The 12,271-nt window shown below is 35.3% G+C and overlaps 1 protein-coding gene across 15 annotated transcripts in view; it reads right to left on the reverse strand.

The window, feature by feature from the left end:
- The window catches only part of HIVEP2 (HIVEP zinc finger 2), a 392,429-nt gene that overhangs the window by 89,360 nt on the left and 290,798 nt on the right, over positions 1 to 12,271 (reverse strand). For 2 of the 15 annotated variants that reach the window (XM_074187718.1, XM_074187723.1), the window contains one exon: positions 1,762 to 1,876. The exons of the other annotated variants lie outside the window; for them this stretch is intronic. The gene's annotated coding sequence lies outside the window, so the exon portion shown is untranslated. The remainder of the gene's footprint in view (positions 1 to 1,761; positions 1,877 to 12,271) is intronic. 15 annotated transcript variants of the gene reach the window in all.

The raw sequence follows: 12,271 nt of genomic DNA on the forward strand, positions 1-12,271 counted from the left end.
TATTAAAATTATTTTGATTCCCAACTAATTTAATAGGTCATTGAATGATTGGATTCATATATAAATATACGTGTAAATTTACATATAAATTACATATATGTGGCATCTTTATAGGATAAGCTGAGAAATTCTAATAGTAGTTCTCCATATACACATTTTTTAATGGGAGGAAGCTTCAGAAATACTATCATTGCTGAGTAGACTAGGTTCCACAAGTAAAAATAAAAATATCAGAGAATGTGGTTAATGTATTAAGTTAAAGCAACATAAAGAAAAACTCCATAAAACTTTTATAGGGAAGGTCAGGTTGCAGTATCATTCTAAAAATCGGGGACAGGGGAGCTAGGTTTAAGTGGTCATGAGATGCTGTAAGTAGGTCATTCAGTAAATACAATAAGAGACATCCTGTCAATCACTATTAAATTTATAAATGTATCTGACAAATTGACAAAAAAGATCCTTAGAGAATTGCTCATTCAGAGAACAATAGGTTAAAAAAAAATCATGAAAACTTCTTGTTAGTTTGTGTGTATGTGTGTGTGTGTGTGTGTGTGTGTGTGTGTAGTATGTATGACTGTGTGTATATGTGTGTATTTAAAGAGAAAGGTGGGAGGAGGAAAAATAGTATTCCATAATAGAATGATCTCAGAGGCAGTGCAAGTCATATTTTCATTAAAAAAAACACCATACCACACACTCATCCTTGATCTACATAGTCAGAGGATGAAAAATTGCAGAAAGCAAAGATCATCTAAGATTGACTTAAGAAACCTGCCTTACAAAGAAGTTAGTAGGTGGATTCATCTAAACCACAGTATTTACATCTTCCAAACCCTATCATTTAATGCAACGGCTAAAATTTCATGCATGTCACAAGCTCTTCCCCACCTCCTCCCCCACCACACACTGTGACTCCCTGTAAGACTGTCACATTGGGGGAAAAAGGGAGGAAAGGGCTATTATTTTGATGTCTCATAGGAAAAAATGAAGCCACATAATAACTTCAGAATTGGAATTTATTGGGCATCACTTTTAAGGTAAAAAAGAAAGAAAAGGATTCCATAAGGCTCTTTGTAACACCAAAGCAAAACAGGTCAGGCTTCATTTTTTCCTCTGTTCCCCAGACCAACTCAATAGGTTAAGTCAGTCAGCACTTTGCCTGGTTTAAGTGCAGAATGATACCAATATGTTGAATAGTGTTTAAATTGAATTGTCTATTTAAAAATTTCCTGAACAGCACCTTGGGTTCTTGAGAGAATGATTACTATGTAAATTAATAAATATAAAAAATTCTCTTCCTTCTCAAAGTCAATAGTATTAATGGTGTTAGCTTGTATTTGTAAAATATATGCCAGAAAGTTTAGCCTAAGTGCCTAGTAGTCCCTGACAATCAATTATCTTTGTAAGGCAAAAGTCACTGCATAGAGAATATCAACATAGCAATACTTTTAGTTTGTCCAATAGTTAAAATAAGTTACTTATTTTATGTTTCATGGTTTGTTTTTTCTTGTATAAAGCTGTATGGTGTTACTTATTTTGCTCTGTTTAACCACTTTTTCTGTTACTGCCTATATCATATTTGCAAGGCTGTCCCCGGTCATTGTTCCTCTTAAATAAGATTAAACTATAATCTTTTTTACCCTATTATTTAAAAAACTGAACATAGTTCTTTGTAAGTACAAAAATGTATCCTAGTTTTTAAACTGAATCTTATCCAGGTTGAGTCCAATCAAAACTGTTAGGGTATGTGGAATCACAGACCTTGTTCCCCTGAGATCCCATTATTTTTTCCCACTAGCTTTTTGTCTCACTGGTAGTGCTTTCGGAATTTGTTGTCCTCCATCTCTGTAGCATCCTGGAGTAGTCCTCAAATGACCTACAGAGGGAAGAACAATGCGGTTTCTTTTTCCTCACCCCTTCCCAATTTCTGATAATAGCACACTAACCATTTCTAGGGTTTACAAAGTAATTTATTCATGACAAATTCACAACAGAGTAAAGATGAGTGATGATGATGGTGCTGAATATAGGAAAGATAGCAATCTAGGAATCCATTAAACGTTTACAGTTTCCAAAAGTCTTGAGGATAAATGTCACTTTCCTTAGCTCTGAACTTCTGTACTTTCTTTTCCATATTCTGGATGTTAATATTTAGTTGCATTGCCATTGCCCTACTCAGAGGGTTCATTTATGAATTCATTTTTTTCAAAAGAACTTGTGAAGATTTTACTACATACCAAGAAATATAGGTAGTGTTGGGAATAAAACAAAATATAAGAGTTCTTGTTTAAGGAGCTTATACAAAGAAAATTAAATACAAAACATATTTAAAATTGTGTAGTAACTCACAGAAAAGAAAGTATTAGCATCCTGGAAGACTAATAGAGACTTCCTGTAGGAAGTGGCATTTGAGCTGAGTTTGGAAGGAAACTGGGCATTATCTGAAGCAGAGACAATTACTTCTGTATTATGGAAGAAATGCCTCACAGATGCTGGATATGAATTTGGCAATTAAGAGGTCACTAATGACCTTGGAGAGAGCACTTTCAATTGAATGGGGATGTGGAGGACTGGAAGATTTACAAGGGACTGGAAAGTGAGTAGGAGATGAAAAAAGTAGAGGCAACAAATAGAGACTTTTTTCCCTCTAGTATTTTGATTGTGAAAAAGAAATGAGATCTAGAAATAGAGATTGAAGATATGATAGAGTAAAGTGAAGGGTTTTTTTTTTAAATGATAAGTGTTATCTAGGGATAGCTATAAGCAGTATTGAAATAGCCAGGAGATTACAAAAACTTAAAAATTAGGAAAATAGAGAATTATGGAAGAGAGAAGCTCCTATTGTATGGACGGGAAGATTTTGTATTGTATCTGTAGTGCATATCACAGTTACTGACACATAGATGGAGCTTAATAAATGCATGTAGATTGATTGGTGGAATGAAATCAATTAGACAACGAATATTTAATGAGCACTTACTATTTGAGAGGCTCTGTGTTAAGGGTTGGGGATCAAAGAAAGTCAAGTCAGTCCCTGCCCTCAAGGAGCTCACATTCTAATGGGGGAGACAAGTGAAAGCAACTGTACAAACAAGCTATACACAGGATAAAAAGAAAATAATTAACAAAGGAAAAGTCCTAGACAAGAGTTTTCCTGTAGAAGGGATTTTAACTCATGACAGATGCTTAGATTTTTTTTCAGAAAATAATGAGAGAAGGTCCCCTGATGGTGGGGGGAGTATGAGGGGTGACTGGAGGAGATAAGAGGTGGGCTAGGTGAGTGGGAGTCAATCAAGAAAAAGTACAAGGTGGGGCGGCTAGGTGGCACAATGGATAGAGCACCGGCCCTGGAGTCAGAAGTACCTGAGTTCAAATCCAGCCTCAGACACTTAATCAATACCTAGCTGTGTGGCCTTGGGCGAGCCACTTAACCCCATTGCCTTGCCAAAAAAACCTAAAAAAAAGTATAAGAATTGGCATGCAGCAATGAAAACCAATTGAGGTTGTTGTTTGGTCATTTCAGTACCATCTCACTTTTTGGGACCCCACTGGGGTTCCTTGGCAAAAACACTGAAGTGGTTTGTCATTTCTTTCTCCAGTTCATTTTACAGATAAGGAAACTGAGGCAAAAAGGATTAAGTTAAGACTTATTTGCCCTAATACATGTCTGAGATAGTTTTGAAAGTGACTTGCCCAGAGTCAGAAAGTATCTGAGTTTGGATCTGTTTGACTATAAGGTGGTTACCTCCTGACTTATTCTTCCCTCCGGGGCAAAACTACTTCCTCTTCAGTTGCAATCTTGCCACTCTTTCCTTTCTTGGAAATATGTACAACCTGGACTCACAGGAAACATTTTACATTCTTTTTATTTTTTATGTTTTTGTAAGGCAATGGGGTTAAGTGGCTTGCCCAAGGCCACACAACTAGGTAATTATTAAGTGTCTGAGGCTGGATTTGAACTGAGATAACTCCTGACTCCAGGGCCGGTGCTCTATCCATTATGCCACCTAGCCGCCCCAACTTTGTACATTCTTATATTACCTCTTGTTCTGATTGTTTTCCTGAATCATATTCTCAAAGTAGCATCAGTTCTTCATGATAAAATGTGGTCTTCTATTTAAAAAAATGCAGGTCAGCAAACCCCTTCTATTCCTCTCCCTTTGTTTCCTACAGCTACCCACCTGGGTGACTTGTTTTCTGACTCTGAATCTGTGATTCTTGGGGGGGGGGGGTTGTGGTTGTTGTTTTTGATTTTGTGATTCAATGGAGTTAAGTGGGGCTCAAGTTCACACAGCTAGTAAGCATCAAGTGTCTGAGGCTGGATTTGAACTCAGTACCCTCCTGACTCCAGAGTTGCTGTATTAACTGTGCCACCTATGATTCTTTAATTGACAACATCACATGTTCTAGTACCAACATTAGCTCTCTGACAGAACGAGTTACAATTTCTCTAAGCTGCATTTTGCTTATCTGAAAGATGGAGAGAGTAAAACTTGCACTGTTACCTCGTGGGACACCAGTAAAGCACCACTTTATAATCCACAAAATACTACACAAAAAGACCAAGGTCTCCCATTTCATTTAGGGCAATCTCCAGCCATCCTGACCTATGCCTTGCCACTGTCATCCAGAAGGCTCTAGAGGAGATAATGAGGCTGATTACTTTACACAGCCCTGCTTCACTTAAATTCAATGCACTTGCAAGTCGAGACATCATTCTCCTGATGTCATTGTTCCTTTCTGAGAAAGAAGGCAAACAATGACAACATGAATAAATTGATAATAAAATAAGATTATGATTGAATAATGCCAAATAAAAATACAAATACAACAATAATTTGAATTTAAAAACATTAAATTCTCCTTATTTTTCATTTATAACCTTCTTCTATTAGACTGTAAGATACTGAAGGACAAGGATTTCAGGAGTTTGAACTAGAAAGGATGCTTTTGCATCCCTAGATAAGTAACATAAAACTTATTTGCATTTAATTTTTATCACCCTTTGCTACAAGCATCCAATCCTGGCAATTTTCTTCTTTGTATATCCCAAGTGAATCTCTTCTATATTAAAGCCACAATCTTTCCATAGTCTATTAATTTTCCTTTGCAGTATGTCTCATCTTACTTTACTTGTAGTCCTCTAATCCATTCAACATAGATAGATAACTAATGTTTCTGCTATCACAGATACTTGGACCATGCTTCTCTACTCATTGTATCCTGTAATTACTTCCTATCATTCTTCAGATTAGACCTAAAATACTCATTAGATCACCAAATATTGTTTCATTTTCTTCATTTGAAGGAAAAAAAATAAACAATTCTTTAGGTCTCCTCCTATATTTCTCCTAGTCAACTCTGTTCAAGTATTACATCAACCAATATGGAAATTCCTATTTCCAAGTGTCCCAGGCTCAAAGTTTGTTCAATATACTCACTTATAATTTAGCCTAAAGAACTAGTATATGAAAGGACATAACTGCTTGATAGGAAGGTTGTTTTTTTCTTTTTGGAGAACTGAGAAAATGTTTTTTAATGTAAATTCTTTATTTGGTGTGTTTGTAGAATGTTTGTACAGCTACAACAGTGTGTGATGACCACTGATATATTTATTTGTGTTGATGATGTGTGTATAAGATGAATAACCCCTTGAGGGCAAGGGACCTTCCCATTCAACTTGCTTTCTATGGTACTCAACAAATTACTATGTTCGTAAGAGCATTTTATAAATACATACTGATAAAATGAACTTTCTTCAATTTATTTTTTAACTTTGAGTCTGAAAAATAAAGAGATGGAAGAGTTTAGGTATCAGCTCTTCAGAAAATTAAAAATTTGATTAATAACTTTCAGTAAACATTTAATAGCATTTATTAATCACTTCAAAATTGACCTGACTCAAGAGTTTGGTCAAAATACATAATATTGAACTGGTTCAAGACATTCATGGGTAGGGAAGGTAATCTTTCACTCTCACCAAAGTCTCTTTGGGTTTGTGTTGTTCACCTAATTTCTATTCTTAGTTGTCTAATTTTTAAATTACTTTAAAAAAAAAAAAAAGGAATCAGGGTTAAGTGACTTTCCCAGGGTCAAACAACTAGTAAATATCTGAAGTCAAATTTGAATTCAGATCCTCTTTATTCCAGGGCCAGGGATCTATACACTGTGCAACTTAGCTGTTCCTCTAAAATTTTCTAAGCAAGTTTCACAGGGATAACTCTAAGACTGAAATACTAGGGTCTATGAATGTGTGTTTTGAGAAATTAATTTCAATATAATTTGTTCCCTTTGTAATCCTATATACCTAATTTTATTAATTTAAAACCATTATTCTAAGGAGCCTTCAGTTTTACCAGACTGCCAAAGAAGTTCAAGACACTAAAAAAGATTAAGAATCTCTCCACTAGATAAATGTGAGTTATAGTTTTGAGCATACAAAGCATTTAAACCATCCTTTGATATTGTTGTTTGGGTTTGTTTGTTATTCCCAGACCTGTGATTTGATCCATGTAGGGACCTTCCAGTATGCAAAGCTGAACATTCTCTGTAACTTAGAGTTTTTTTCGGAGTTGCCTGATTATTATTACAATATCACACATACACACACACACACACACACACACACACACACACACACACACACACACACACACACAAAGATATACAGGCACTTTTAGAAGTCTTTTCTTATGAAGGCTCCTCTTTGATCAGAGAGGTGCCTAGATTGAGAGCAAGGGGTTCCAGAGAAATGTTGGGAAGCATTCCCATTGTCCTCCCTGAAAAATCAATGGAAATGGTTCCCAGGGTACATTTTCACACCTGGTCCATATTAACAAAGCATGAAGATTTTCATGTTCTATCTATAGAACTAAAATTTTCCATTTCCCACTAAAATGCTTTCTTTTAGGGTACGGTCTTGGTAAGTTACCTTGTTTACAAAAAAAAAAAAAGCCTAATGGGAGCTTTATTGTGTTTCCTCTCTGCCTTCCAAATAGGAAAATAAATTCATAGCTCTATGACTTCATTCATGAAATTTTCATTATACTAATAATGCAACAACTTGGTAATGAGACATTAAAGAGATCCTTTCCCATGTTACTGATAACAAGCTCTGGATGTTAACAATGAAAGGATCATTTAGAAAGCTAATTTCCTTTTTGTGAAGCATGCTATGTGTTTACTTTAATTCACATCCTGTGTGACCCCTATGGGAAAATTTTTAACTAATACTGGGGAAAATCCCATAGGGTTACACAGGATGTGAACTGGGCCTGTTCTTTACTACCTTCAGTTGGAACAGTAAAAATTAGGTAAATCAGTTTCACTTTCTCTTTGTCATAAATTCCATTTTCCGGTTCCCAAAGTGTAGCCTAACATTGTTTCTGAGTTTCTAAAACCAAAGGAGAATAAGTAAACGTTCAAACATCCTACTCTTCCTAAAAAATGATTCTTAGGAATTTGAAAAATACTTTTCTTTATTTTTTATTTTATAGCAATGACTGGACCTCAGGTACCAGTTACTTAGGGGCCACACAGGAATACTATGAAGGCATTACTCCATACCTGTTCTACTACATGGTTCAGCTGGTGTTTTCTATTTCCTGTGGAGAACACACATCATACCACTTCCCCTATAGAAAAAAAAGGGCAGCCTAACTTAATTGCTGATGGAAACACTGTCATACTTTCCACTAGCCAAGCTTGAAACCATTACTGATCTAGCTTTCATTAATTTTTCCACAACAATTTGCAGAAATGTCAGGAAAACAGCTGCCCCGGAGCTGATTAATTGTCCTCAAGACCAGAATTTTACCAGAGTACCCTTTTTTCCCTTTTTAAAAATCAAATTTGGAGTTGTTGATATTGAAGAATACTTAGATCTAATTTTGATGGTTCCCAAAAGTTCTGATGCAGAATCTGCAGTCATTGTCCAAGGAGAAGGAAAACAGTTAAGTATGGAATGATATTACCTCCTGCACACTGTTCAGCTGTGTCTTTTTCAGACTAAAGGAAATGAAGTACATGCCTTACAGTCAGACTGCATTTGCCAATCAACCCGAAATCTTAAACTTCCTCCATAAATAGATATAAGGATCTGTGCTTTAAAAAAAATCCTCCCTACCATCTTTTAGCAAAAGCTACTCTGTGTCTCATTGTAGTATGCAAGTTTGCAAAAATTAAATGCAACTATACACCTCATAATGTTGAATATAATCAATGGGACTCTGTGACACTTTGGTCTAAACCAGAATCAAGACATCTGGAGCAGGCTGCTTACAACAATCTTAACTTCTCAGCTGGTATTCAAATGCGCAGATTTTTTAACTAGTTGGTAAAAATGGATCAAGAGAAAAAAATACAAATATTTCTCAACAATAATACTAATTTTTTATACTAAGCTAACTAATGTTTTTGAGGCTTAAAGACACACAGAAGCCTGGTTCCAAGGCTTCTCTCAATCTGTAACCATCTTTGGTTATATACTATATGCAGGAGATAGTTCTCACCAGCTTTCATTGTTAAATTTTCAGTGTGAATATTTACACCTCAGGAATCAGGAATCAATTTACAAATCAAGGTTTGATTTGTTGATTGTCTAAGCTAAAGATGGAGAAAAATGTAAATAATGCAGAATACACTTAAAAGTGTATCATTTTCAGAGAGCTAGTTGTTAAAACATTTGCCAGCAAACCCATGGACTAGTCTATCCTAATGTAACATATGAAGCCTTATTCTATTTTTGGCCACAAGCTACTTCTTATCCTTATCTTCTCCTTCTCCATCTCCTTTTCCACCCCCTCTTTCTCCTCCTTCTTATTCATAATGTCAGTATATAAAAAAGCAAGGAAATAAAGTGGAACACATTTTTATAAAAATTAATTAAACAGTGGTATGCTGAGGCAACCCTTAGAAAGTTGTATGTGGAGTCAATTAAACTGAACTTGCAGGCAACCAGGGTCCTTTTTCTTCATTCTTGAAATGTTGATTCTACCCTTGAGACAAAGCATCCTGTGTCTAGTGTGAGACTAGACACCCAAAATAGGAACAGAGAGGTCTCTTAACTTATTATTTAGACTCTTCTGAGTTATCTATAAAACTAACCAAGACTGAGAGAGGGATGGACAAATATCTTTGTAAAATGAATCCAGTCATCTGTATGGCTGATAATGTAGAAGAACCAATACCTGCCTTTTGGTAACTTCTGTTCCCTGCATCATACAAACTCAGTGTTTATAAGGGATCTCAGCAACTATTCCAACCAATAAATAAGAAGGAATCAATTCTACAGCATTTTTTGAAAAGTGGTGATCCAGGCTTGTTTGATGAGAAGTGATGAGAAGCTCATTCAAATGAACAAAGGAAAGGGCCCTGGGCTTGGAAGAGGGCTGTGCTTCAGCCAATTTGAACTAAACTCTCAAGAGACCATATTCAATTTTTAGTATGAGCAATTATACTTAAGTAGAACTTGATTCAATGTTGTGTTGATTTTCTAGATTTTTTAAAGCAATGAATGATAATGCAGAATCAACTTTATTTGGGTCCTAAGAACACTGCTCATCCACCCAGCAAGGACTCAGCAGTCTATTGTTCAACATTTACCAGCACAAATCAATATTGTTTCCTTTCATTACTGTTCTCACTCTTACTCCCTTTATCAGTAAAATGGGAATAATAATTATTCTACTTACCTCTCCAGACTATAGAGATGAAAGTTTTTTTGTAAACCTAAAAGTATTTTAAATGGAGGCTATCTTATTCTATTTCTAAAGGATTGTTAGAAAACCCTTCTTTGTACATAAGCAGAATCCTTTTATATTCTATTTCTTCTAGATGTTTCTAGTTTTGATATTCACATAACCATCGGCTCAAATATTTAAAAATAAGAAACCCTAAAGTCCTTTCAAGTTTTAAATTTTGTGATTTAGTGTAATTCTAAGTTTCTACCTCATGCCCATCTCACTGACTGGCAAGATAATAAAAGGGGAAAATGGTAAATGTTGGAGGGTGGGTAAACAGGCATATTTGGGCACTATGAGTGAAACTGTGAATTGACTCACTGAGTTTAGAAAAACAATTTAGAACTTTTCTCTTCCAAATTACTAAACCAAGCATACCCTTTGATACAACTATATCATTGTTAGGCCTATAGTGAAAAGATATCAAAGAAAGAATTAACCTACATATAAAAGTATTTAAAATATTCTTTTTGAAGTGGTCAGAAACTAAAGGGATGCTTATCTAATTGGGAAAGATTCAACAAACTGAAATATGAAATTTAAATGGAATTCTACTGTTCCATAAGAAATAACAAAGTTGGGGCAGCTAGGTGGCGCAGTGGATAGAGCACCAGCTCTGGAGTCAGGAGGACCTGAGTTCAGATCCCACCTCGGATACTCAATAATTGCCTAGTTTTGTGACACTGAGCAATTCACTTAACCCCACTGCCCTAAATTAAAAAAAAATCCAAAAAAGTTCAAAAAAAAGAAGTAATAAACATTTCAGAAAAAAAGAAATAATAAAGTTCAGAGAAAACTGGTAAGAGACCTGATCCAGAAAGAAATGAGTAGAACTATGAGAACAATTTGTATAATGACATCAAGAAAAACAACTTTGAAAGACTTTAAAATTTTGATTCAATGAAAAATCATGAGTCCAGATGATTGAAGATTAATCAGACTACTTACTGCCAGAAAGATGATGATCTTAAGATATAAAATAAGAAATACATTTCTGGACACAGCACATGAGGGGATTTGTTTTACTGCGTTATGTATATTTGTTACAGGGTTTTGTTTTTTTTTTCCTTTCCTTTTTTCCTTTCCAAGAAGAAGGAGGGAGGCAATGGAAGAGAAAAGAATTAATGCTTATATAGATAAGCAAACAAATATATAAATACCTGTATACACATATGTATATATATATATATATATATATATATATATATATATATACATATAGTGCTTTAGTTCATTGTCCTCTGCCCAATCTCTTCATAATTTTTACTAAAAGGAAAATATATTGCATGATGTTTGTGTGTGTGTGTGAGTGTGTGTCTGTCTGTCTGTCTAAACTTGGGCCTCCCCTTTCACTACCCTGTTCTCAAAAAGGAAAAGAATACAGTTTTGATTATCAGAATCAAACCCCACACTGACTCCCATTCCAGGTGAAAAAGTGTTCATAAGATCATGCATATTTGAATAACTATTTTATAATCCCTTTTCCTTTTTTACTTTCCCTATCTTAATTTTTATTGAGTTTCCAGGACTCTCATTGAAAACTTCCCTCATTCCAAGCAGTTTTCCTTGTCAGATTTATGTGAGTCAGGGAGGTCTACGAGAAGGCAGGAGGAAAATTAGTGACTAAGGAAAGTTTGGTTTATGAAGAGAAGAACAAAATAATTCCCATAAATTTAGGTGGGTTACTAGATTTGAACCTAGGGAATAGGGCACATAATTCACATTTGACTGTTTATATTATAGCAAAAGAATGTTTTAGAAATAGATGACTCTTGGGGCAGCTAGGTGGCACAGTGGATAAAGCACCGGCCTTGGAGTCAGGAGTAACTGGGTTCAAATCCGGTCTCAGACACGTGATAATTACCTAGCTGTGTGGCCTTGGGCAAGCCACTTAACCCCATTTGCCTTGCAAAAAAACCTAAAAAAAATTAAAAAAAAAGAAATAGATGACTCTTCATTATTTCAATGCTTGAAGGATTCATTATTTTATCTCTATGGGTACTCCATCCACCAATACAGATTCCATCTCCTTAAGTAGTCTTCATGAATTGTGGAGGCTAAAATGTTTAACTTTTAAACAGTGATGAATCTCTTCCAAACTGACAAGCTAGGTGGAACTTTGGACAAGGACTCACTCAGAGCTTTTAGAGCTTGATAAGAGCCACCAGAAATTACATTACACTGCTACAGTATTCAAGAATAAAGAGTAAATACTGGACTTGGGACATTTTGAGAAAGGATTTTCCTTAGCTATTTCCTGTGGTAGAACTGGTTCTGTGTTAGCACTGTTTTGTTTGTTTTGTTGAGTTTTTTAAGTATTGGCCTGCAATGTCATCACTATAAGGAACTTCTTTTGGGTATACTCCTCCCAGCAATGCAAAGCAGCAATTCCTTTGTACTTTATACTTGAGAACTGGCTGGGACATTGAGAGACTTGTTCATAATTTCATAGTTAGCTAAATTTAGAGACAGAACTTTAGAGGCTTCCTGACTCCATGATTTGACTTCTACCCATTGTTCCACCCTACCTC

This window comes from Macrotis lagotis, chromosome 5, assembly GCF_037893015.1.
Source record: "Macrotis lagotis isolate mMagLag1 chromosome 5, bilby.v1.9.chrom.fasta, whole genome shotgun sequence".
Taxonomy (NCBI): Eukaryota; Metazoa; Chordata; class Mammalia; order Peramelemorphia; family Peramelidae; genus Macrotis; species Macrotis lagotis.